Source organism: Pleuronectes platessa, chromosome 18 (genome assembly GCF_947347685.1).
Source record: "Pleuronectes platessa chromosome 18, fPlePla1.1, whole genome shotgun sequence".
Classification (NCBI taxonomy): Eukaryota; Metazoa; Chordata; class Actinopteri; order Pleuronectiformes; family Pleuronectidae; genus Pleuronectes; species Pleuronectes platessa.
In genome coordinates, this window is record NC_070643.1 from 12,789,544 (window position 1) to 12,816,027 (window position 26,484).

General features: G+C 43.2%; 1 protein-coding gene across 2 annotated transcripts in view; it reads left to right on the forward strand.

Annotated features, from left to right (window-relative positions):
* The window catches only part of elmo1 (engulfment and cell motility 1 (ced-12 homolog, C. elegans)), a 107,932-nt gene that overhangs the window by 13,598 nt on the left and 67,850 nt on the right, over positions 1–26,484 (forward strand). Inside the window, exon 1 of one of the 2 annotated variants that reach the window (XM_053446130.1) lies at positions 18,281–18,475. The exons of the other annotated variant lie outside the window; for it this stretch is intronic. The gene's annotated coding sequence lies outside the window, so the exon portion shown is untranslated. Of the gene's footprint in view, positions 1–18,280; positions 18,476–26,484 lie in introns of those variants that run through there. 2 annotated transcript variants of the gene reach the window in all.

The following is a 26,484-nucleotide window of genomic DNA, read 5'->3' on the forward strand; positions in this document are numbered from 1 at the left end:
AAGTAATGTGCATTTGAGAGAGATAAAGAATATTTTCTAATTAAAAAAGCTGAAAAACAGGAAACCAACAATAATTTGGTGCTGCCGCGAACCGCTGCAGCAGTGCTTTACACGTCATATACATGGGACTAGGACCATGGACAGTCTTGAACTTGAAAGCTCTTTGTTAAAGAAAGTCCTGGATCCATCCATCCATTGTCATCTGCTTATCCGGGCTTGGTTCACAGAGGTAGCAGGCATCCAGACCTCCCAATGCCCAGCTATGCTCTCCAGCTCTTCCTGGGGGATACAGGGCGTTTCCTGGTCAGATGGGATGTGTAATCCCTCCAGCGAGTTCTGGGGTCTCCTGCAGATTGGTAAACCTCCAACAGAAGGCTCCCAGGAGGCATCATGACTGGATGAACCTCCTCCAAAGTGCTGAAGTCACCCACTTACGTAATGGGGTCTTTCTTGGGTCATGCCCCACACCTCCTCAAAATTAAAGGGAAATCATAATTTTTATAATAATCCTGCAGAGATACACAGACGAGCGGCAATACAAAAAAATTGCATTACTTACTTGATCGAGGTAATTATGACACCAATTGTGGTCATAGCTCTGACACTGGTATGCAGATGTATTGTAAATGCACGGTGGTTTGGTGTAGACCTCGTCATACTGTGTTGGGCTGATCCACACCATCAAAAGTCCCAGAAACCGAGAGATTCGTGGGAAAATACAAAGACTTTGTAGAGCATACACTCTCTTCCAGTGTGTACGTCTGTAGGCGTCTCCCTTGATATGAAAACGGTCTGCAAGAAACCCTGGTTATGTTTGTTTATCTAAAGAATGAGCAGAGGAAAAAGCCTGGTCCTGGTGGCTCAGCATTCTTTTGCAAAGGAAGTTCCCTGACCCGCGATGCCCAGTCCTTCGAATCCCATTAAACTCTGTGGAGCACATGGCAGCCCTGCCAGCACTGTGCACAGAGCGAGTTAAGCTGCTATAATGTAACAAAGCAGGCCTGAACAAAAGCTGACGAGTCATCCGCGTACCACTAACCTTTTAGTTTAAAACCCCACCAACACTGGATTCATAACCGTAATGGCTTTTACAGTGGGCAGTGAAATGAAAATGCTCAGTGTATCGTGTAGGTTTTTGTTTAAAAGGTCATAATGGACTGTGGATCGAAATCAAATGGATTATATATTTTTTCAATATACACATTAGTAGTTTTCAGTAGAAATACAACCAAAGGTGTCTTTTATTCAACTTTCTTATTGTTACATTACTTCAACTTTTAGCATGACGCAGAAAGATGTTTCTCTGCTCTCACCGTTAACCCGAGTTAAAGACGTATCAACGTGATGCTATGACCGTACAACTAGTTTGAACACATTTATGCATGTTACACAAGAGCGATGTGCAAAAGTGAAACCTCCACTACACATCCGCAGAGAATTCATAGACACTTCTTTTTTTCTTTTTTCTTTTTTTTAAATGGGTGGCTTATTTTCTTTTTTCGGGGGGGGGGACCTACAGAAGCAGATTGTATCCCAAGAAGAGTATTTTTACTCCTAAGACGTGTGTGGGGGCGAGAGGCTACAGCCCACGCAACAACCATCAGTGACGGCTGGAGCATCAAGTGTGCCTTAGGCTTCATGTTATAACACCTCACAGTTAAGTGTAATTAAAAGTTTAATTTCTTTTCTTGTTAGCACTCATACAGTGGATGCACTTGTTTTTTCTCTGCATATGGAAAGTTGTGGTATTAATACCCAGTTTTAATCTCAGTTGAACCAAAGCTCCAAGTAAACTTTACACGACAGAGATTTTCCTACATTTTTAAAACCCAAATGTGTCATGTGTTCATTTTCATAGAGAAGGATGTTTAATAAGACACCGCAACACATGAAGCCATACACTCCGAGTGATTACCATATTCTGTCATCCTGCCAAAGCTGTGGGCCAGTAAAGTTCTCCTTTCTCTCTAAAACGAGTGAAACTAAGCCTTTAGCTACAGTATTGTTCTTGCATAATCGCCGCAGCTTTATTCTGGGACTTAAACGCGCCTCATGCTTGGTCGGCAGAGTGCACGGCTCTTTTCTTGGGCTTTTGTGTGTGTGTGTGTGTGTGTGTGTGTGTGTGGAAGTGACTTCCCGCTGCACCTGCCATGCTTTTCAATTGGCACACGGGGGCCGTACACCAACACTATCTTCCTCACGAACGCCTCTAATCCAGTTGAGCGTTGGAAGATCCCTCAGGAGTTGTATCCGTTTAGCTGCGTTGCGATAACCGCTGTCTGTGTCTTATGAATGAGAATCCCCACAGAGGAGAATAGAAAAGGCAGTTTAATGTCTGTTGTCTTTTGCCGGCGTGCCCGCTGCTGGTTGTGTGCCCATCGTTTCCATAATAACCTTTTGTCTGGTACTTTTCCGTCTGATGTCTTGGCTGTAAATTTAGCACTTTTGAGGAAGTGGCTTTTTATGTCTCTTCGATATGGCTAAACTTTTAGTAGAACTGAAACTCACTTGAGCATTACACAACTGAACTGATTGGCTGAAAAATAAGGTCTCCTCTTTTGAAACTGGATTTTTTTCCGACTGCTGCTTTTGTAAGGGTTATTTTTTCATTTCAGTATCAGGAGTTTGTGTGAGGTAGAGTGGCAGCGGGTGTGTGGTGGATGAAACCCGGCTGTCCAGTTGCTGTGTAGGAGAAGAGTTATTGATTTGCCCGGCAGTTACGTGGTCTGTTTAGTTACACAATGTGGAAACCGGTTATAATGTAATGTCTGTTTTGTTTAGCTTTTTCAGTGGCAGCCCCCGGTTTATAACTGTGTCAGTGTTTTTATAGACGATAGGCAGTTTATGTTTATGTGCTCGCTTGGCTTATCTGAAAATGCGCCCACTTGGAATGAGAGGGGGTGTGATGGAGATGCTCGGACGCGCTCTGTGATCGGCTGGTGTAGTCAAGGTCACTTTATGATGGAGGCGTTTTTATCTTCTGCTTGTGAATGAAGAATGCTGCGCTGGTCCCCACCGATGCAACGACGCCTCCTCCGACACACACACACACACGGACACAAACATAAACATGCATACCGGCGTCACAGTCAGACAATGGAACTATAGACCTGTTTCCATGACTTCCCCCACCGTCCAACCAGAAAGCACCATTCAACCCCGCCTCACTCACGTGGCCTGGCAGGCTTTTTGTGTGGTCGCAACTCATGCCCTCTATACACCCCCCCCATCCCTATCACACACACACACACACACAGAAACTGGACAGAAAGGGGTCCAGTGAGCTTCTTCAGGATGGCTCATTCCTTGCAGCGTTGCCCCAGAGGCTCCGATCATTGTCTGCAGTGATCAGAGGGAGGGATGGCAGGGAGGGTCTGTGTTCCTCTGGTCAGACCCTCCCCCGCTCCTCCCCCAAAACTCCTCGCCGCTTGTGAGGAGTCACACTTTGATGTCGCTTTACATCACCAACTGTTGTGTCTTTGGAAACGAGCCTCGCTTTTGTTGCATTTCATTTGACTTGTCTGAGTTGCGCCGTTTTTTCCCCTGCAAAAGTTATATGTTTCATGATATCAGAAACATTTCAACTTTGCTTATGATAAAAAAGTTGAAGATAATAAAGTTTATGAAATTTGTTCTTTTACCCAATAGGGAAATATTACGAGAATTTTTTTTCTGCTCAAGTCGTATATAGACCAAAGTGTAAAAGAACAAGTTGTGTCTTTATGAAGGGTTATGAGTCAGACTACTTGGTTTGGTGCAATGACTTCTTTCTCGCCACTGGTTGCCTGGCAACTTGTCTCACTCACTTTTTTTTGTTGTTGGTATTAAATAAATTGGATTTAACATGCTAAATAGTGAACAAACAGATATGAAAGATATATCAATCTTTTCATCAGACTCTCGGCAGAAATACTTTTTTCCTAAAGTGTAGTCTGCTGTATGAGAAGGATTCAGACATGAGCCTCTTGTGATATGTTTTCCCTGGTGTTAGCTGAAACCCTGTCATTAACTTTTTATGTTTCAATAATGATTTATGAGAAATGTCTTTATAAAACAGCATATTACCAGTGTAAATGTACACCGAAATAACTGCTTCCATGGTTGTCCGCACGACAATTATATCCATACACCGCCGCTGTTTATGAGCAGCACCGACTCCAGTCTGCTCCTTTCAAACACCCAGGCTCGTCTTTCCAGCTTCTTCCCAACGGTCCAGCTATGTAAGTTGATTACGCCAAAGACCCCACGGGCCTGCAGCCAGACCAGCCACTGTGGAGTCTGCAGAGCGCGCACAAAGCATCGCTGACATTTTTATCTCCCTTACCCGCATCTTTCCTCTCGGTGAAGCTGAGGTAATTTAAGGTTTAGAAACCACTGTTATCAGCCTCAGAATTTAATCTGGGGTCCCAAAGCGTTCTGGTGAAAACGTGATGGAGTGTGCAGACATTTTCTTAGGAGGAACATTTGTGATGGTGCCGTGTCTTTCATAGCAACTCGAGCTGTATCCATTATGCAGTAAATCCCTATTCCTAAAGATCTCAGCCTGCTCACCACAATACAATAGCTGCTGATGTCTTATTTGCTAATTGCGCGAGTCAGCATGCACACAACACGGTTCACCGATTGCTCGAATCCAGCAGCTCCTGCAATGTTAATGTTTCCAGCTGCTGCAGAAATTCCCAAGGTCTGGATCAACTTTAGAAAGATTGCAGCAGACAGTATTTCTATAATTTAGTCCTCCTATATTGTACGTGTCAGTTTGGAATAAATACACAGCGGAGAGTGGGTGTTTAACCTGTATTGGCTGTTTCCGACAGGGCTGCGAAGCCTGAGAGCAGAAGGTCACACTGTTAGTGACTCACTAAGCCTGTGGGTTCCCTCTGCCTCTCTCTCTCTCTCTCTCTCTCTCTCTCTCTCTCTCTCTCCTGCCGTCTCTCGCACACACACTCCCATACTGGCTACACTGGCTTTGTAAGGACACTCGTTGACATAATGTATTCTCGAGCCACTTATCCTAATTTTAACAATCGCAACTCAAAGGCCAACCCCTACCCAGCCTAATTAACCTAAACTGAATTCTAACGCCCACCCTACAACCAGGCCTTTACCATCAGAGAGCCCTTTGAAGTTGTAAGGACCACTGGCCCTTGCAGTGTCCGAAGTACACACACATATACTCCTGGACTTCTATCTTATACCTCTTTTACACCAAATTAGCAGGTGTACGCAGTTTTTGAAATGCGGGTAAACCTGCTAATTAAAGGCTATTAACTCCTTCCTCATTGACAGTAGAGGAGTTTGCCTTTCTGCTTTTCCCCCGGTGCATCATGTTTGACGTCTCTCACCTCGCCGTCTTGCCATAAGCGTCTTCATCCAGGTGTCGTGTCTCCATCTCCGCCAATCGGAGCGGTGTCTGCTGCACGACTGACTGAGTCCTTTGACCCGGGAGTGAATGCCGATTGTATCAATTCCCATTTCAGACGATTCAGAGGTTGGAGGTTGTTATTGGGTTATTTGGGCTCTATTATATCACCTTGGCCAGCATCACTTAATGCCCAACCCTTACTCTTTAGGGTTGACCATACTTTCCACATTTCGTTACAGCTGTGAGTTGCATACTCGTTCGGGTTACACACATACAAGCCCACGATTCCATTCATCCTGGCACTCTACGTCTATGACCTGATCCCACATTCCAATCCAGGAGTTGCATGCACAGTTGATCTGTAGAGTGTGCACGGTCATACATTTGTGGGTCCCCATAGGGTTCCATGCCTACACTAGCAGACATGGATGGATGATGACATTTACATCACAAGGACCGAGGCGGACAGAGACACCTTTTTAATTCACCTTTACTCTTACAGTAACACAAATCTAATTCTACACCTAGACCCAGTTTTAACCGTCCCTTTAACCCAGTGGCCTTTTGAAGGTGTCTCAGAAAGGGAGGATCGGCCGAAATGTCCTCACTCCACGAGGTCCTCGCTCAAAATGGTCCTCACAATGTGCCAGCTCACACCGTTGCACTCAAACAAACACACTTGTCCTAATCGTCAGTAAAAAGGCTTGCAAGGTAAACATCTAATTGTTTTGCCTCCTGTTGTGAAGCTCTCACTACAGACCTTGATGCTGACTGATAGAGTTATGTAACGTGGGAGGATTGCATGTTATTTTTATATCTAAAGAGAAAGGAGATTGTGTTTGAGACCGATGCACGTAGCCTATTGTCTTTCAGTTAGCCGGACGATAATGGGAAAAAAAACAAAACATGTGCAATCATCACCTTACATAATGCCCTTGAATACACAAGCCTTTAAGTGCAATGGATGAAAATATACACACTGGGGTATTTTAATGCAGCAGATAATGTGTCATAAGCACTTGGATATCCCAGAATATCATATCATGAGTTGGATGTGATCAGTGATGAACCTCACATGGGAACAATGTGTCACCTTGTTTGTCTGCCTTTTAATTACGTGGAAATACAGACAAACAAACACAATGAATTCAGTCATAATCGGACACACGATTTGGAGATAATGAGATAATGGCAACCGGCTTTAAAACACAAAACATTTCACCTGTATTTACGAGCAGTGTTGTGTTTTCTCTGACTTTTTACCACTGTGGGTTTGTGCACATTTATTCAGTACTTTCTATCTCATGTTTACTTAAAATAACAGTTTTGGGGGAATTTTTTTTGCTATCACTATTTGCATGATTAAACTGAAGCTAAGGCTGGCAGCTGTTTAGCTCTGCATTATATTAAAAGTGTAAACATCCCATGGTTGGATCTTGTTTGTTGAATCTGTAATCCAAGGTGTAAAGAGTTGTGAGAAATTACATATCAGTGAGCTTTGGAGGCGAGATGGTTTAGCCACCTTGGCTTGGGGAGGGGGGGGGGGGGGGGGGGGCGCAAAAAAGTGCTGGTGCTTCTCTGACTGTGACATATACAGTGAGGTTTATTTAATGAACACCATGGATCACTGTAGACGAAGGCAACGAAGGATAAAACGTCCAAACTTATTATGAACTCTTATAAAAGCAGGAAAATCTCGGCATGGGTAAACGTGAAATGGCTTTTTTTGTCTCAGGTTCACTCAATATCCAATTAAATGTGTCTTATAGAAAATGAGTGGGAGAAGCAAAGACACAACAGCGCATCAGCCTGTCTGAGCATGTACTTATTATTATTGTTATTGTTGTTATTGATGTTGGAGTCTTTAACTCTCCAGGACGATAATTCGAGGATACCTGCACAACCTGTAGGCAGCTTCCGACCCGATCAACAGCGTAGCTCTGCCTGAAATCTCCTGCAGTGAGATGGGCTCAGGAGTGGTCCAATTAAGAAGCTGCTGCGACTACAGCAGCTAGTGTACCTATTAACTTTGCCTCTGTGGTCCCCTCCGCAGGACTGAGGCTGCTGAAAAGTCGACTTCATTTCCCCGGAGAAGTCTGATTATTAACTGTCTGCGTGTTTGTGTGCAGATAATAGAGAGGAGAGATAATGTCACGTTACATTTACACGTCTTTTTTCTGCGGTCGAGTTCTCACAATGCTTCATTTGCGATGGCCTCTTACTTAATCGCTGTTTGTTTGTTTCTATGCTTTGCCAACCAGCACATGTATAGATGGGGGGGGGGGGGGTGATGATCTGGACTCTGAGCTGTAATTCAATGGAGATCATCCGCCCATGGGATTGGTTCTTAATCACATATGACCCGTGATAATTTTATTACAGGTTGCCCACCAGTAAATCATACCCACTGCAGACTTCCTCATTAGACTCTAATGAGTAGGAGATCTGTCCTGTTCAATGTAGGAAATACTGGAACTTTGTATATCTGCAGCAGGCTAATGGCTTGTGTTTAAATCACATTCATAAAGGCAGTACTGAATGGTAGCTTATTGCAACCAGCTACAGGTCGTTTTGGTTTATTTTGTGCAGGATATTCCGAGTGATTATACACCGGTGTACATGATGTGTTGTTTAGAAAGACGAGGTGCAGTTCGGAAGATAAAAATATGGCCTAGATTTCCGGTGTCTGCTCAAACCACTGGAGTGAATGTTGAAATGCATGGATCATAAGCGCCTCAGTTTGATGATTACAAGTAAGGCATGTTACTGCTCTTCAAGTGGAATACATTTGAATGTGGTTTTGAATAATAGATGATCCCCTGAGGTGCAGAATTATCTTTGACTTACAGCCTCCTCTGCAAGCCGACTGTGGGAATGTGCACATTTCAGTTCTTGTTTTAGGAAAGAAATTGGAGCGGTGGGGTTATGAAACACTAATCGACCGAATGACATCAATCGCCCTCTGACATTATTCAAAATCCAAATTAAGATTTGTTTTTTCTTTCTTATCCAGAGCCAGCACACAGTAGTAATGTGGGCCAGTGTCAGAACCGCAGCTGACTCTTGAATAGTACAAACCAGAATGACAAACCTTTATTTTCATGACTAGTCAGGCTTTTGTTGCAGTGATTGATTATCTCCTGATTAGGATTTTAAAATCTAGAATGAGTCTCAAAAGCACCTTTCTCCTCAGATTACTTCCGTTCTCTCCATGTTTTTGCTGTCTCAGCGTCTTAAACTGCTAAATCCACATTTTAAAGCAGCTAATATTAGCCTGACGCCTCGGTGTGAGAGGAGTAGTCGACTAGAAGCATGTTCACATATTGATTGACAGCTGCGATCTCCCACCCCTGACTTAGGCCTTATCTGATTGGTTAGTAGGGTGAGACTTGCTTTAGAAGAATTAAGAAGGGAATGTATCTGCACTACTCCACTTACAGATATGTGTTCAGATATGTTTTTCATTAACAAAAACGTAACATACGGTAACTTTTAGTTTAATATTTAAAAATAGTTGAAATAGATATTTCAGTTTCTCTTTTTTGAGGATCCACATTTTTATTTCTCTAAACCTTTACAGTATACAACGCCCGACATTATATCCTATATACTTTTATGTACACTGCTACTTACATTTCAATTTTTCATGTCTTTATAAATAAAACAATTACCTCTAAATCACCGTAGCATATACGATTCCCTGATTTACCCGTCAATGATATCTGAAAATCTCCATCCTTCTCAGTTTTAGCCCTGATCATGCCTATTGTTTTTCTTTCAAACGTTGCTTCAGCACAGCTAGTCTTGCATAATAAGGCTGAATAGCTTCTGATTGGAACAACATACATCGGGAAAAGCAGCTGTAGTCAGTTTATCGCCTAGACAATCTTCGGCTCCGGAGAAGATGTTTTTCACATCCGCTGATTGGAGTTTGTAAAAGCCCGATCAAATGGCAAAAACTGTGTAAACAGAACATGCCATTCTTGCAATGTGCTTTTCCAGAAGCGACTTGATAATCTGTTCTCAACACCCGCTCATTTTTGTTGGAAATTTGCTGTTGACAGTTGGCAGTTTCACACCACCACTTGTCTGAAGGTCCCGGACATTATCCTCTAGTTGGGATGTCTGGAGCTTGGTGGGTTTGGCAATATCATTTCAAATGACACCTTTTTGTCTGTATATGACCAATATTGTTGTACTGCTTTAAGGGAGTGCAATAGTGTTGTACCCAAACATACACGTTTTTGAATTTTGGCGGTAGTTGTCTGTAGAGGGAGTGAAGGAGGAGCGGGGGGGGGGGGTGTAAGTTGACCTGGGGGAAATCTGAAATGACGACAGACATGGTGCAGCATCCTGCCCGGAGGGTCAGTCAGGCTGAAGGCGTACACAGACTCTGGACGTCCTCGGGAGAGTGGAGATAATTTGGATAGATTATTGAAGCTCTGACATGGAGTCCCCGCTGAGCTCTCTGACTCAGCGCTGTTGGCTCTGACGGACAGCTGTGTGGAGCTCGCAGAAATATTTTTCTTTGTGCAGCAAGGACTCATTCTAGCGTATGACGCTGCAGCTTTCACAGACTTAAATCCTTTTCCCTTCCCATCCTCTGTCCCTGACTTGTTCTCTGTGTGTGTTTGTTTGTGTGTTTCTGTATGTGTGTGTGTCTGCAATCTCTATTGGTCTATTGTGCAGGTGACACCCACTCCTGCATCAGGCCAGTTCAAAGCCGGAGGAGATTCACTCGAGTCCTCTTCACACTTCATTAACAGCTGAACATTATAACCAATCTCTTTGCAAACACATCCTTCTGTGTCCCTAAGAGAAGCAAAATAAGGTCATCAGATTAATATCAGCATCATAAGACCTTTAGTTTGTCAAATCTAGTAAAGCCATTGACGATCCAACTTTTTAACCTTAAAATAGCCGCCTGAAAATTAGATTGATGGTACACTGACTTTGAATCGGGAGATAAAATGGGGCCAATTTCATTCCCACTCCTCACCCCAGATGCCTGTCCGTGCTCTTACTTTGGTGAGTAGGTTTCGACCTTCAGTCAGATGACTGTAACTAACTGATAGTCGTAGCTTAAATGGCCAGAATCAGTCCCAGCAAGTTCAAGAGTAATGCTGAGCTGTCGATTGGCTGAAGCAAGTGAGAAGTTACTAAAAGCAGCTTTTATCTCCAATATTCAGTGTGGAATTTTTTTTAAATATTGACAATGGAATTGAACGGCAGCGCTTCTGGTTCAGGAAGCCGGGGATCATGGGTGAGCGTACACAGTCAGAGCTCCACTCAACACATTGATAGACATTGTTTTTTGTCTACATGGAAAAACAATCGCTCAGACACGGAGCACAACAATCATAACGTGTGACTGCAGAGGGCGCTGTTGCTGATGTTGTATGGTGTTGCTTTAAATAATTTCATATGTAAACTTGTGCTTTATGTGTTGTGATTCTTGCCATTTTACAAATATAAAAGCATCAAATTCCTTTGTGCCGGTCAAACCCAAGATTACAACAGCTCAGGGTCATTGTTTACAAACTGTGCTTGAATATGGTCCCAGGATTTATCCTCCTCAACAGAGAGAAAGATGGGGCTGTATGTCAGAAGGACAGTTTGGGGTTAGTTCTACCTGCCAGTGCTCCCAAACTACACTGTGTTTACTGCCTTCATGTCTGTCTCTGTCTCCTCAGCCCCTCAACCTGTTCCTGCTGATATTTCACCAAAAACTAATAACAATATTCTCAACTTAAATTAATTGAGAGTGTAGAGTAGTGTTCAAGTCAGGGCAAGGCAGGGATGGCTCCATTCAGGCCCATTTTAAATACGCTCCAGTACCTACAGTACCTGCCAGGTGACCTCACTTCACTCATGATGTGACGTGACAAACTAAAGCTGTCTGTAGGGTTCTAACTATTGCTACTGTAAAAAAGAAATATGCGTTTATCAAGATAAAATTGTATGGATTTCTGTACTTCATCTTGACAGTATAGGGATGACTGTAATATATTTGTAAAAAGTTTTATTGCTCCATGAGTGAGAAACTCACTGAAAGATGGTGACATGATGACAAATTTCAAAACATCGGAAACAATTCTGTCACTGATATAAAATTCTCAAATGTTTCACTTGGGATCTACAGAGATATGAAAATGTTGTCATTGATTATAGTGAACATTGGGAATCAATTTATCCAGAATTTCCAGTATCTGTTGACAGTAACACATTTTGATGCACTGTGTTTATTTTTATATTTTTTATTCTTCACATCAGACTAGAGGTGCCACGATACCAAAAATTCAGTAGTCGGTGCCAATAGCAGTAAAATAACACGATTCTCTATGCCAATTTCGATACCACGGTAAAAAAAAAAGGATTTTCTGAGATACCATGTACTTGAACTTGAAACATGAAATTCTTTATTAAAATATTTGAAAAATAGAAAAATGTCATAAGACATACAAATCATGTGCAATAGAACATTGCACAACATAATAAAGGGCAATTAATGGTCAAAGTGCAACAACTACTGTCCCAAGACACATTCCAGACTTCCAGGCATCTTTTCAAATGGTACTGTGCAAAAACAACAACAGTGCAAAACAAAATAGTGGACATAACAGTGCAGTCACTGTTACACTGAGTGAAAGTCAGGTTCACGTTTATTTTTTAAATCACCATCGTATCAGGCCATCATGAAATACCAGGAGCGGGGGAATGTGTAACAACAAGTGTGTGTGTGCGCGCGCTCCCAGATAGCGGACACACACACAGGCCCCGGGGCTCCGCCCCCCGCCCCTCTCAAATGCTCAGAGACTCACACAGTGAGATCAGAGCTCGTTCACGTGAAGCAGCCGCTCACTGTCTGACCAGCAGCTTCTTATCAGTGGAAACAGTGAAAACACAGTTTCTCTGGTCTCAGCTGCTCAGAGATCAGCGCCGCAGCTCCAGAAGAGGCGCAGCACTGATGCTAACAGCTGGCATTGTCGCTCACGGTGCTTACGGTGCTTAAAAAAATGGGCATCGTCTGTGTTTGGTTATTTTAGTATCGAAAGCTATCGTAAGTATCGGTTCTCGTGACATCTCTACATCAGACATGAGTCTAATCAGCAACAAGGTAACAGGCCTTTAAAAAATTTGAGAACTTTCTTCATAATCTTCTTTGGGCGAACTTGTCCTCTCCTAGGGGCCGATGGCATGTCGGGACTGGAGAGGACTCACTGGGAGACTTCTTCATGATCTTCCTTCGGGGGCTAATTTCAGCATCACCTTTGGCTCGTTTTTTAGTGCATGAGATTTTCTCTCCACGACCACCTCTTGCCCTTTCAGGTGATGCCTCAGCCTTACTTGTGTTTGGAGATGAGTCGTTACCTTCTTTCACTCCTACTACACAAGTTTTCTTGACCTTTGAGTTGCATCCTGCCGATGGGCGAACTCGTCCTCTCCTAGGGGCCTATGGCATGTCGGGATTGGAGACACACTCACTGGGAAACTTCTTCATAATCTTCCTTCGGGGGCTAATTTCAGCATCACCTTTGGCTCGTTTTTTAGTGCAAGAGATTTTCTCAGCACGACCACCTCTTGCCCTTTCAGGTGATGCCTCAGCTTTACCTGTGTTGGGAGATGAGTCGTATCTTTCTTTCACCCCGACTACACAAGTTTTCTTGACCTTTGAGTTGCATCCTGCCGATGGGCGAACTCGTTCTCTCCTAGGGGCCGATGGCATGTCGGGATTGGAGACACACTCACTGGGAAAGTGCTTCATGGTCAAGAAAGGATGTTGCAGAGCTTCGCTGGGGTCGATTCTTTTTTTTGCATCGAGATGCAACATCTGTTTCAGGAGGCTTAAAAAGGCCTGCGTGTCCTCATTTTCAGCCGCACCTGGGCGAGTCACCACAATGTCATCAAGACTGAAAAACTGCCCGGGCTTCTGAATCGTAGAGGATGCTGGGCTCCCCTTGCTGCTCTGCGAGGACTTTGTGTTTTTCCTTCCTGGTACTGCACACTCCTTGCAGCAGCAATGTTCCTTCAGGCTCCATAATTCTTTTTTAATATATTTTGTCTTTGTAAAAAACACATTGGTGTACCTTCCAGAATTCAGCAGGTTGTCATTGGGCTGACCATTTATCTTTACCAAGTTCTTCATGGCCTGATATTTGCAAGTCCCTAGTTTATACAGACATGTGCCGAGGTACAGGTAGGCCACAATGCAACCAAGACCCCACATATCCATGGCCTCATTCAGGGGAAGTCCCAGCATGACTTCAGGTGCCCTGAAACCAATAATCTGGCAATTACGTCCAGTTTCCAATTCGGAGACCCGAGTAGCCAGGCCAAAATCAATCAGCTTCACCTTTAAGGGCTGTCGCTGTTGATCCACCAACATTATGTTGTTTGGCTTGATGTCAGCATGTACCAGATTGAGGCTCTTCAGGGCAGTCAGAGACACCAACAGCTGCTTTGTGATGGCTTGAATCTCAGACAGAGGCCGCCCCTTGCCCCCGGACATTCCAATCCATTCAAACAAAGTCTTATCCAGCTTTTCAAATTCCAGAAGAATTTTGTCACAGTGTGTGTGATGCCCGTTGAACTTGACGAAGTTGTTCTTGTCTTGACCGATCTCCCGGAGTGCTTCCAGAATATCCAGTTCCTTTTGGCCATCTGCTTTCGAGACAGTCTTCAGAGCCACAATCTCCTTAGTGTCCATTTTTAAGCACTGTTGCACTACTCCAAAACTCCCAGAGCCCAGTTTGTCCAGTATGTAGAAAGCATTGGTTAATGCTGGCATACGAAGAAGTTTGACGTCATCAGGTCTTTTCTTGTTGTTTAAATCCATTATTTGTTTAGCCATTTTAGAGAGTGTATTGGCGGGTTCCAACCAACATCAAATAGTATTAATGGAATATACTGCATTCTAAGCTAAGAGGTGGCGACTACCTGCCTAATCAGTCAAAGGCTTTCTTAGGTTGCAAAGACTTTTCTTTGATATAAGCGATCACATTAGGAAATCACAAAGAATAAACCCTTTATAAATGGCAACTGTTGTTTTTTTAAAGATCAGTTTATCAGAGATTCAAGACTTGTCTATGATCTAAAGCACAGGTTCTCAACCTTTTTTTCAGTGATGTACCCCCTTTGAAAAGAAAACTCACCCGAGTACCCCCTAAACAGCGCAAAGCATCTTTGGTTGAAAAAAAGATGTAAAACACAGTGCTGTGCCGTTAGTGTCTGATTTATTAAACTTTGTAACTAGAAACTTTCAAATTACAACTTCATCAAAGTGCATAACATTTCTCCTCTGTAGTGGTCTCTCTTGAACAATTTGGAAATAAAAAGATATCAAAATAACCAAAGACATATTAAAAAATAAATAATTATCTCAATTATAAATAAAGATTTGTGCACATAAAAATAATTATCAACTTAAAGTGCCTTCTTTCGGGATCATAACAAAGATATGTTCTCAAACTGAACTTATGAACTTAATTTTAAACACTTGTTCACAAAAAAAATATCTCAATTATAAATAAAGATTTGTGCACATAAAAATGATTTACAACTTAAAGTGCCCTCTTTGCTTTTGCATTTACATTTCAGTGAGAAACGTGTGCTTCTGCTTCACTGAGGATCTTTGTCAGTCTTGGTGGCAGGGAAGCAACTGCTGTGATCAAGCTCTTCTCCAGGCACAGTCTGTTTCTTTGCTTTGTTTTGATAACAGTCATTGCAGAGAAGGAGGCCTCACATAAATATGTTGAGGCAAAGGGTAGTAGCTGCTCCAAAGCTTTCTGTCCAAGGTCAGGGTGCTCCTGCTTCACATACACACAAAACTGTGGAAGTGTGCATGTGGCAAACTTCATCTGGAGGTCACGGTCAGATGACACTTCCAGGAGTTTTTCCTGATAAGTGACCGGTAGCTTGCTTCCGTTTGCTTAGGACAAGAGAAATGGGTTTCTCACCCAATCCAGCTGTGCAGATTTCTCCTCCATGTCAGGAAAGTAGGAATGAAAATCTTGAATCAAATTGGTCAAATGGCCCATTATGACCGACTTGACTGGAGCTCTGTCCACATCCTCACTAGAGAGAAAATTATCCACCTGTGGAAAGCAGGTGACATCCCCCTGTGCAGAGGCCCTTCTCCACAGCTCTCCTTTCTTCGGGAAGCCACCCACCTTGTCATACAGGTTTAAAATGCTGGAGTCCTTGCCCTGCAGAGACATATTCAGTTCGTCCAGTCTTGTAAAAAACTCAGGTGGCTTACCAACGTGAATTGCATGTTTGGTCTTGAGATGCCGTTGAAGATGTGCTGGCTTCATGCCACTGTTGGCCAATCTCTCCCCACAGAAAAAACACAAAGCCTTGGGTGGGTGGCAACTCGTGGACGTAAATCCCATTAAAACATATTCTTCTGAATATTGACGGAATTTTGCCGGCTCTGGTTTTGCCTTCTTTGGCACTTGTCCCTCCGTGTTCTCAGCGGCATTGCTGCGCGCTTCAACCACGACATTGTTTGGGTTTTCAAGGCGTCAGTGATGACTGGTGATGACAGGTGGCATGTGCCAGGTTGGGTCAAACCATCGGTATGGGAGAGACTCAGGGTATTTAGGATAATGAAATTGAATAGCCTACTGAGTATAAAATTCAGTTGATGAACTTACACTTATATTTGATTGAATATTTATTAAAGAAAAATTTTTAAAGGATTTTTGAATGGATGCTAATTTAAATATATATTTAAAGAAAATCTCACGTACCCCTGGAGTACTTTCAAGTACCCCCAGGGGTACGCGTACCCCCATTTGAGAACCACTGCATTAGTGATAGAGGTCCTCTAAACTTTTTCTCTTCCTCAGCTCTCAGTGGCATTTAGGTTTCAGTGAGCATCTTGCCTCACGGTCGTCTTTCTCTAACATTCAACGACTCATTAGGGATATGATATTATGATATGTTTCTCTTTGCTTGTTTACTTTACACTGGTGGTGGTGCCTTTAAGTGTTTGCGTTACTTGGTTACTTGTTTTTCCGAGGCTCTCTGGGACTCTGAGTCGGAACTAAAAGTCTGGGACGTTTGCATTTATGAGGCTCGTATGAGGCAGAGTTGACCTCAGCCTGGGTGGAGTAAACATCTGTTTTTGTGTGACACTGCACTCGGAGCCTCTCAGACTCTGAAACGAAGATGTCATCGCCCGGCTCCAACGAGTAAGCGTCTCATTTGGGCCTTTAGCCTCTTAGGTCATGATCAGTGCTCTACTTTCTTTTCTTTTTTTTTGACAGCACAAATCATGTGAGTCACTCTGCCGGTGCTTGTTGTAGACTCCTAGATTTGTGTTGCATCAGCAGTGGGTGTGGCGGTATGGAGGTGGAAGTGAAAGTGGTAATCACCTTCAGACGAAAGTATTACATGCGTCACTGATTCTAGCTTGTCTGTGGTAGTGACAAAACGTCAGGGTAATGTGTGTATTCTTGAAGAAGTCCTCCCTGTAGCACTTACTTGGCTGGATGTCTTGGAGCTTTGTTGTCTGCTGTGACTCGTGTAGCCCACTGACTAAGGCCCGGGCCTCACTGGCTGCGACAGGGTCCAATGTGCAAATGTAATAATCGGGTGTAATGTTATCAGGTTGGAGCCGCCACACTGAGTTGTGCCCATTTTATCTGCGTACCGCACGGAACATCAATATTTGCAACTCTTCCTGTAAATGTTTCAAAGTAAAAGCACTCTAGCGTTTCTGTTGACTAAATCCATTCATTTCTTTTATCAAGTTTTTTTTTGTTTTAATTGTGTTTATTGCAGGACAGGCTTTATACTGTAGTGTGCTGGCATTCACTTGAGTACGTAGACCTGCTTTCATTCAATTAAAAGCAGTCGTCATACGAGGAACCTGGAGCAGCTCTGCAGCAAATATGCAGCTGACACACGCTCCCTGTGTAAACAGCAGACGCTCGCTAGACGCAGCAGATCAGCGTTACAGCAGTCACGCACTGCACACGCTACCATTGTGGCCTGGGCGTGACATAGGGTTGAATAATTTTCACTGTAAATAATTAAATCAGGAGTTTAACATTTTCGGGAAATCCAATTGTGGATTGCATGACTGAGACGACGCTGTCCAGCCAATCTGAGGCCGCAGCAGCCAAGGGTTGATTAGCGTTATGATTGAAATTAGAAAGAAAAAGTGAGACAAGCTCTTAATAAAATCCTCCCACCAGCATTTCTAACGCGCAGTAGCAGTACATCTTGTTTTGTTTACTTTCGTACTTTTGAGGACATTGATTCCAACCTTTTGTCTTTATGCTTATGATCTAGAGGGACTCTATGTGCAAATGTCAGAGTCTGTTTTTTGAGTAAGCCCATGTGAGAGCCCAGCAGGAAACTGTCTGGAGAATTCACAGAGAGCGAGTCGGCATTTTGATGATATTTCTAACAAGTGATGGATGAGAAGTTGGAAGAATAAAAACTCATCAGGATGGATGAAGATGTCAACTTGGAAACGACAACGAGATTTGAGATGTGCTGTAAACACAAAAGACTGTTACTTCCACGGCGTGAATCATGCGTCATGTCCTCCCTCCTGTGTGCTCTACCCAGATGCTGTCACCTGAATGTTGGGAAAACATCAATCTTCTTCAACTGTTCATCATATATGAAAAGGAAACTCCTTAAAATGTCCAGAACACATTTTCCTGACATTTTCAGAAAACAAATGTATGAAATTGGCTGCAGGACTGACTCAGAAGGCCAATTATGTTTTTATTCGCAGCGTTGATTTGTTTGCTTTATCTTTCTTCACATCTTTACCTTAAACCTTAGACTCCAGCCACGTCTTCCCGCTCACTTGTCATCTTCGCTTTGAATTTTGCCGCTTTCTTCTCACTCGCAGACCCGTTTCCTCTTTTCTCGACAAACGCCTACTTCCTCCTTCAGCCTGTCTCTCTCGGCACTCTCTTGGTCGTTGTTTTGCCTGAGGCGAGACGGTGCACTGACAGTCGTGAGGTATTTGTCTGTAGCTTATGATGCTGAGGAGATTCCACCTACAGTCAGACTAAACTTGAGAGGTCAGGAAAGATATTGGCTCAAGGAACTCATTGATTGCGAGAGAAAACACAAGTTCTTCGGGTGAGTCCTCACTTCTTTTTGTTAGTCTCACTTCGTGCCCCACAGGATGCAGTAGGCCTCAGGGTGAGGCTCCGTGCACTCTCCTGCCTCCTCTGTGTCACCAGTGGGCAGTAACATTGTGGTTCGATGTTTGCAGCCTGGAGTAACACACGTCTTGTTTTATACTCTACATGCTTCTTGGCTGACTCCACACTGGACTGATTTTTTTTTTCCGTATTTAACCAGAAAAGAATGGAAATGCCGTCGCGAGGATGTATGTTTTTAAGACACTCCAGCGTTGTGGTTTTGATGGGATGGAAATGTGGTGTCAGTAGTTTATGATTCTGAAAAGGATAAAGAGAGCATACTTACACAGCTGATAAATTGGCTGTGTTGGAAAGTAATTACTTGGCAGTATGAAGGATGTTTCACAATCCACATTATGGATTAGCTGTGCGCCTGTAGCTCTAATTTTGCCTTGTTTTTTCTTCTCCCTCTGGCGAGTGTCTGCTTTTGTGGGGGTTTTCTCATGTCCTTGTCTCCTAACATTTGCAGAAAGCCATCCAAGTACCTCTATACGTTCCTGACTCACTTACTCACCACAAATTGCTGGCTTGCTCTGCTTGAAACTCACTCTTTAGGCTCAGGCTTTTGCCTTGTTCTGCAATTTGCTGTAGCTCTATGCTTCACCCGTTTTCCTGTGTGTGCAGATTCTGATGCAAGGACACACGTATAGTAGATTCCCCTGTACATGTGCTTCTAAAGGGCGCACGCCTGTGCGGGGGGGCGGATGTCTGCTGATGTAGAGACATGTCACCAGCCGCTGGTATCAACGTTTGACAGGATATCCTGGTTACAGAGGTGCAGCGAGAACCAGGGCGGCTTTGTCACAGAGAGAGAGGCCTGCTGAGCGGCCCAGCATGAATCACGCAGAGAGAACTCGCAACTTTAGGAGGTGCCGTACTGAGTTCATGAAAAGTATCTGGTGCTTTGTGATTCCATTCTATGATCTTGTGTTTCTTTCTTGTTATTGTGAATATTGTTGCATCTCGAGGCTCTTGGAGTTCCTGACTTGGTTGAGTGCAGAAGACATATTTCTAAACCCTGACCTCAGCCTTCCCCCTTTTCCTTTTGTCTTCCTCCTTTTATTTGTAGCTGTTTTGTCAGCCCTTTGTCTTCGAGCCAGCCGTTTCCTGTGTGTCTGTGTGTGTGTCTGTGTGTGTCTGTGTGTGTCTGTGTGTGTCTGTGGGTGTGGGTGTGTTGGGGAACTGGGCATAACACAGAAGCATTTTCATCCTCTCCTTCTGCCTTTTTGTTTTTTGTCTTGACACTCTGGTGTGTTTTTGTGTTATTATTCTCTACGAGTAGCACTTGTGCACCTTGTAGATACTTCTGCACTTTCAGGGGTGAAAAGAGTAACAAACCTTGTGATAAGATAGAAGTTAATATTGAACTAGAACGATACTCAGTGGAGCACATACCTCCACCAAGGCCCCACAGTCCCCTTGTGAATCCAGATCCAGATGTTTGTTATTATCTGCACCAAATTGAACAGACACACAAATATCAGTCCCCTAAACGAGTCAGTTTATTCTCCAAGAGATTAAGGAAAATTATTAAAAACACCTGATCTCACAATGTTAAAGAAAGTGGAAAAAAAAATTCTGGATCACCCCCCAGATTCAGATCCGCACTGAAATGTTATGCCTTCTCCCTTTACCCAAATCCTTTCACCGAGTTTCACTGCAATCCGTCCATTAGTTTTTGCATAATCCTGCTAAATAACAAACAAATGCAGAAAAAGAGCAGAGCTGATACAGTTGCGGTTGTATGAAAAAAATACTGTTACATCCACTATTGATTTTTGGATCATGTATGATTAAATACTATTGAATAAAAGGGGTTGTGCGAACCACTGTTCTATATGGACTTAGAGAGTGTGTGAGGTCTGTTCGTCTCTGTCATACACACAGCTCTCCTCTAGGCTGTAACATGACCACCTTGTGGCTCGTGTGTGTGTGTGTCTGTGTGTAGGTGTGTGAAGGCGTCACGCTCTGAGCAACAATAACTTGTGGTTCTCTGCACCCTGTCAGTGGTCTTTTGTCTCAGCTCTCAGATAAAGGATCACACACACACAGCTTCACACGCACTCTCTTACACATACCAGGGCCCCCGTGGCGAGGCGGGCCCTTTGTAGAGGCATCGGGTGAAGAGCCAGAATGGCTCCTTTTGAAATTCACCCTGTGCATAGGTTAATACAGACACACCCACACTCAGATGTCTGCATATAAGCCTGTATAGGTATGGAGTTTCTCTCCTATTTTTATTCGAGAGCACGGTTTCTCATTTTAGGAGGATTTCATGTTGAGGTGTTGTTTTGCTTTTCCTCAAAACCGTGCTGTTTCTCTCAAATAGTCAGATTTCCTGTTAAAAATGGTTTGTCTCAGATATGAACAACCTGTGCTTCGGTTTGAGTTCTTCTCCTCACACTCAGGCTCGTCTTCTGCTTGCTCAGGGAACTTATGCTCCCAGATTTCTGCACTTCCATTTGTGAAATGACCCTGTCAAAAAGTGGCATCTAGCTGTGAAGTTGCATATTGCAAACTAATACCGAAGATGCACATTTGTATAAATAATATTTTTGTACTCTTTTGTAGTTTTTTTGACATTAGAGTTCTTATTTAGTATCCCTCCATCCAATGTGAAAACTGACTAAGTTCTGTTAAAATATTATTCTATTATACCCGTAGTATAGGAGAACCTACTTTGTAAAAAAGCATTAGACCCACTGAAGAGCTGGTGTTTAGTTTACATGTTCTGGGCTACTGCAGAAGCTTATTCTAAGGATATGAAAACTAGGATTCTGCTACATCCACACTACTACATCTAATTTGAAAATGCAGCAACTCTGCTTCAGATAAATCTGTGTCCACCCACGAAATGCTCCTGTCCTCGTTTTAGTTTTAAAACTCCAGGGTTTGTTTTAGTTTGGCCGGGTAGAAACTGAGAGGTTTGGTCACAACGTTGTCTTCACTGATTCATCCGGCTTCTCTCGCTTACCCACCAGTGTATAACGCAGCATGGAGAATCAATTACAAGCTTTGCTGACCCTGTTGACAACTGTTGTGCAGTTAAATTCTGCATTTTACAATGATACAGCTGCTTATGTGCGTAGGAGACGAGATATTATTCCACCAACTCTTATGTAGATGGGCTCGTGCTTACCCAGTGTACATGAGAGGTCACATGATGTGCATTTTCAGGCGTGTTAGTATGGACGGGGGTTAAAACTGATACTGAGCCAAAAATGCTTTATTGGAAAGAAAGACTTTAGTTTGAAAACCCAGATTTCACTGGAAAACGTAGTATTATTGTAGGTATCATTTTCATGCCATTATACACTAATAAAAACTAGTTTATGAATTGAATATACCATTATAGTCCTTCAAGGCAGGATCTATGGCAGGACATTTGTATTAAACTGCTTTAGTCTTAGTTAGACGTGAGTTAACTAAGTGATTTCATCATGTAATCGACGGGTGGAGCGGTTCTGGAGGATCCCAGTGTCTGAACTGTGTCGTACGTTTCAGGCCAGGCAGACTGCTTCAAATGAAGTGGTAATTAAATGCAAATGCCTGAGGTCATCTCCTAAAATTTAAACACTGACAATTTAGGGAATGTGCCAACAAAGACTTTCCTTTATAAGCCTGAGGTTCATCAGGGTTGACATTGTAAGAAACTGCTGCCTCATGTTCTCTCCCACCATCAGGGTTCCTGCTAAAAGGTCCCAGGAGGAGCAGAGTGGGAGAGGCTGCACTTTACTTTAGATCACGTTCCCCTTGATATTCATGCCCTTACTCTGTTTGTCTCCCCCCAACCCCCCACCCCCCATCCCCCTCTCTATCGCTCTATCAGCTATAGTTTTAATTAAAAGAACATCAAAGTGTAAAAAATCCTTTTAAAAAAAAGCAAATGTACATCCTAATTTATTTCATTGTGTTACAATTATAAATTATTTTCGAGAGTTTCCCATTAGAAGGTGGTGTTGATAGATTAATTAACAGCTGGAAATAAAATATATTATGTGAAGGGTGCAGGTGTAGAAAATAATGATTTTATTTTCTCCAACCAGTACTTGCTTATTACTTGCATGTATAGCTTTGGAACAGTCGTGCTTCATCTCACTTCCAACACTCTTTCTTTTTTTCTATCCTCTTGCGTGTTTTACTTTTGCTCTTTTATCTTTGTCTTTCTCCATCCCCCCCCCCCCCCCCCCCCCCCCCCCCCCCCCCCCTCATCTCTCTCAAACTGTTTTCCTCCTCATTATCCTTATGTCGTTTATTCTTTCAACTTTGTGAGGGGGCTGGAGCCAATCCCAGCAGACATTGGGTGACGGGCCAGCGTGTCGCAGGGCCAACACACAGAGACAAATCACATGCACACCTTCGTGGTAAAGTGAGAGATTCCAGTTTTGGACTTTCGCTGTACTTGCACGTTTGTGTTTTGCGTCAGAGCCTGACGGTGGCCGTGCTCGCCGCTTGGGGCCGGGACACACAAAGTTGGATTTCAAACTAATGTTAGCTATCAATACGATGCTGGAGAAGAGTAAATGGGAAATAAAAATCCACAACCACATGAACACACACAAGGTTAGCAACTTCCTATAGCTCCGCATATCAACGTGATTTGAACATGATGTGATTGTGGCTTTCGTCCCATTCAAAATTAATGAGCATTGTTTCTGTTGACGCATCCAACACGTACGTGTGAGTCCATGAGGAAGACAGAGTAAATGAAAATTCCACATGGAAATGAACTCCGATTCAAACCAAGAACATTGTTGCTGTGAGGGCGACAGTGCAAACCACTGTTCCACTAGTGCCGCCCTCTTCATTATACTTTTCCTTCATCACATAACCCTCTACTTTAGTCTACTTCTAATGTCATTATTTCACTTTAACCTTCTTCACAACCTTCCTCTTTCATTTCTCACCTTCATCACTGCATCACCTGGGTTTCCTCCCCCCTCCACAGATGATGTGACCCTCAGATTACTCATCATGAATTATTGAGGTGAAACCCAGCACTCTTCTTCTTCTGCTGCCCAACAAATCACAGGACTTCTCTCCACCTCTCCTCTTTCCCCCTCTCCCCTGTTTATTGATGTTTTTGTTCTTGGCTTTCGACCTCTGGCATCGGATCAGGTCGCAGGTTCCTGAGCGTAACATGAGATTTAGTTTATGCCACTCTTTTGCAGTCAATCCGTTAGAATTATGTGCTACTGTAACTAAAACTAATCCCTCCAGCTGCACTTAGCTCTGTGGTTACGGCAGGTGTTTGAAGACACATTGAACAATTACAACCTTGCTGATCCGCTAGATCCAGTTAAACGAGTGGTTTGATGGTTTTGGCAACGTGTTATTGCGTAAAGCGCAAAAGTGCAATTACGCCAGCAGCCGGATCTTAAATGCCTGTTAAACCAATGATTGGACATGGTGTGGAGCAACTGGTTGATGTTCTTTTTCATCATAATCTGGAAAGATAATTTGTTCTGTGGAGAAAACCACTTAGTAGAGGGGAGGGATTGATGGAAGATGTCAGATAAAATAAATGCACGCGTAAAAGAGGAGAGGAGGGAAGCGAGGTCCCATCCTGAAAAACTGACAGGAGCGTTCTCCTGGAAACAGAAAGAGATGGAGTGAGTTCTGTGTCCCGTTGGCCTGTTTAACCCTCTGGCAGAGGGAGAAATAAACCCAGCGCTCACTCGCACTCGCGCTGAACCAGGTTGCAGCAAATCACCTGCTCTGGCGTGATGAGTTCTGACAGCAGCGAGCTCGATAACAAGGTTCCATTTACAGTGTGAGGAGGCTGCGAGGAGATGCCAGAGCGACAGATTGATACGCAGGCCGTAGTAAACACTCACTGACGACATGTGGAGGATGCATGGAGACAAACACACGCCTGAGAAAGTCTGTTGTTGCAAGCGTGTGTCGACTGCAGGAAAAACATGTTGATCCAATGGGTGCTGCTCATGGCGGTGTGCTAAACCGCTGTGTCTCTCAATTACGGCTGAGACCATTTTCAAGGGGTTTACGGTGGTGTGTGTGTGTGCTTGTGTGTGTGCTTGTGTGTGTGCTTGTGTGTGTGCTTGTGTGTGTGCTTGTGTGTGTGCTTGTGTGTGTGCGTGTGTGTGCGTGTGTGTGTGTGTGTGAGTGTGCGTGTGCGTGTCTCAGTCCAATCAATAAGCTTCAAGGCCGTCCATCTCTGAGTCATATAGTTCTCAGAAGAAGATGACAAGGTGCTCGGAATACACACACACAAAAGAGCACACAGACACACACACACACACACTGTCGTTACTGGAAAACACAAACCCTTATTCAAAAGGACAGTGACTTCACACACAGATTAACTTTCCTCTCTCCATTGTAAGGGATAATTTCTGTTTATCACAATTTGTGTCGTTATTTTCTGCTTCCCTCTGTCTGCATTGTTTTCACAAAATGAATTACTGAGATACGGGAATATTGAAGCATCGCTAATCACCGACTGGGCCAGAAAAACAAGCCATTAGACAGATATATTAAACAAATTGGTTCTGTCAGATGATCAGAATCACATTATTTAGAGATAAAACTGAGATTAAGTCGTTAGGAACAATCCGTCAGTGGCAGGGAAACTGTTTGCGTGCACAAAAACTAAACCATAAGCCTTTATTTCTATATTTTCCACATCAATGCATTACATAGACATTTAAACAGGATCCTTAAAGTGTTTCTTTAAAGAATTGTGACTAGCAAACACCACCTGGTGGCTTGCTGCAGTATAGGTCATAACTCCCACCTCCTCCATGTTAGTGGGTGGTACTAAAAAGTTAAAATAGACATGTTAATGTTTCTCACAAGTGTTTTTTGTCATTTAATTTAGTTATTATCAAGCAGATCTTAAGTCAGTTTGGTAGTAATAAGTTATTTGAAGCTATAAAATGGAGTGACGTGACTTGATTGGTCGAGCTTATGTACTGACAGGACTTCGCTACTGTGGCTTCATCTTATGATATGATGCTGCTCAGACTCCGGTTCTAATCACACGAGATGGCTGGATAGTGGGCGGAAATGGAGACACGTCGACCATCTTTGTGTACAGTCGATTCTTTCTAGCTGTAGCTGGAGGATTACAATCTGTACACACAGTAGATGACTATTATAAGGCTTGTGTTTGTGAGGCCCATTATTATCCCAACAGGGATTAAACAGGATGTTGCTGCTGTTATTCTTTAAACGATACACGTTTGTTTCATTAATTGTAATGTTTGCAGGATTGTGCTCATGTAGCTTTGTTTATCTGTCTTAGTGTTTTCGCCACATCTCATTCACCACCATGAGCTTTTCCTCCCCCTCTGCGTGAGGTTACATAGGGGTATTTAACATATGTTACTGAAGCACTATAATCCTCAATGAAAACACTCGTTCATGTTTCCCTATTGAAATTCAAAGCAGAGGGTTGGATTGAGTCATTTTTGTGGAGTTGTGACAAATGTGACTTGACTATGACACGCACTTAGGAGAGAGAGGGAGAGAGAGAGGGAGGGAGACAGAGGGATGCATCCACATCTCCCGCTTTTGATGCAGTGGCTGCCATGGCAACGGGCCCTTGAATAAAGGCTATTTGGATTATTATGGGTTGACTCACACTTATATACACACATACAACGCCAGGCTATTCTCATTACATATACTAAAGTATCATCAACTTAATACCTGCTCATCAAACACATCACACAGTAACTATGTCTGCACACTGTTTGTCCACACACACACACACACACACACACAAACACATTAAATTACTCACTCCTCTCTCTACATGCTGTATATATCGACACACATTTTCTTTCCTCAATACTTGTCTCCCAGGAATTAGTCTTAGCCGGTGTTGTTGCATTATGGATTGAGAATAAATACGTAAACAGGCTTCTTCACCAGGAATTAAGATGATCCAAGATTTCTAGACAGACTGGAATGGTAAAT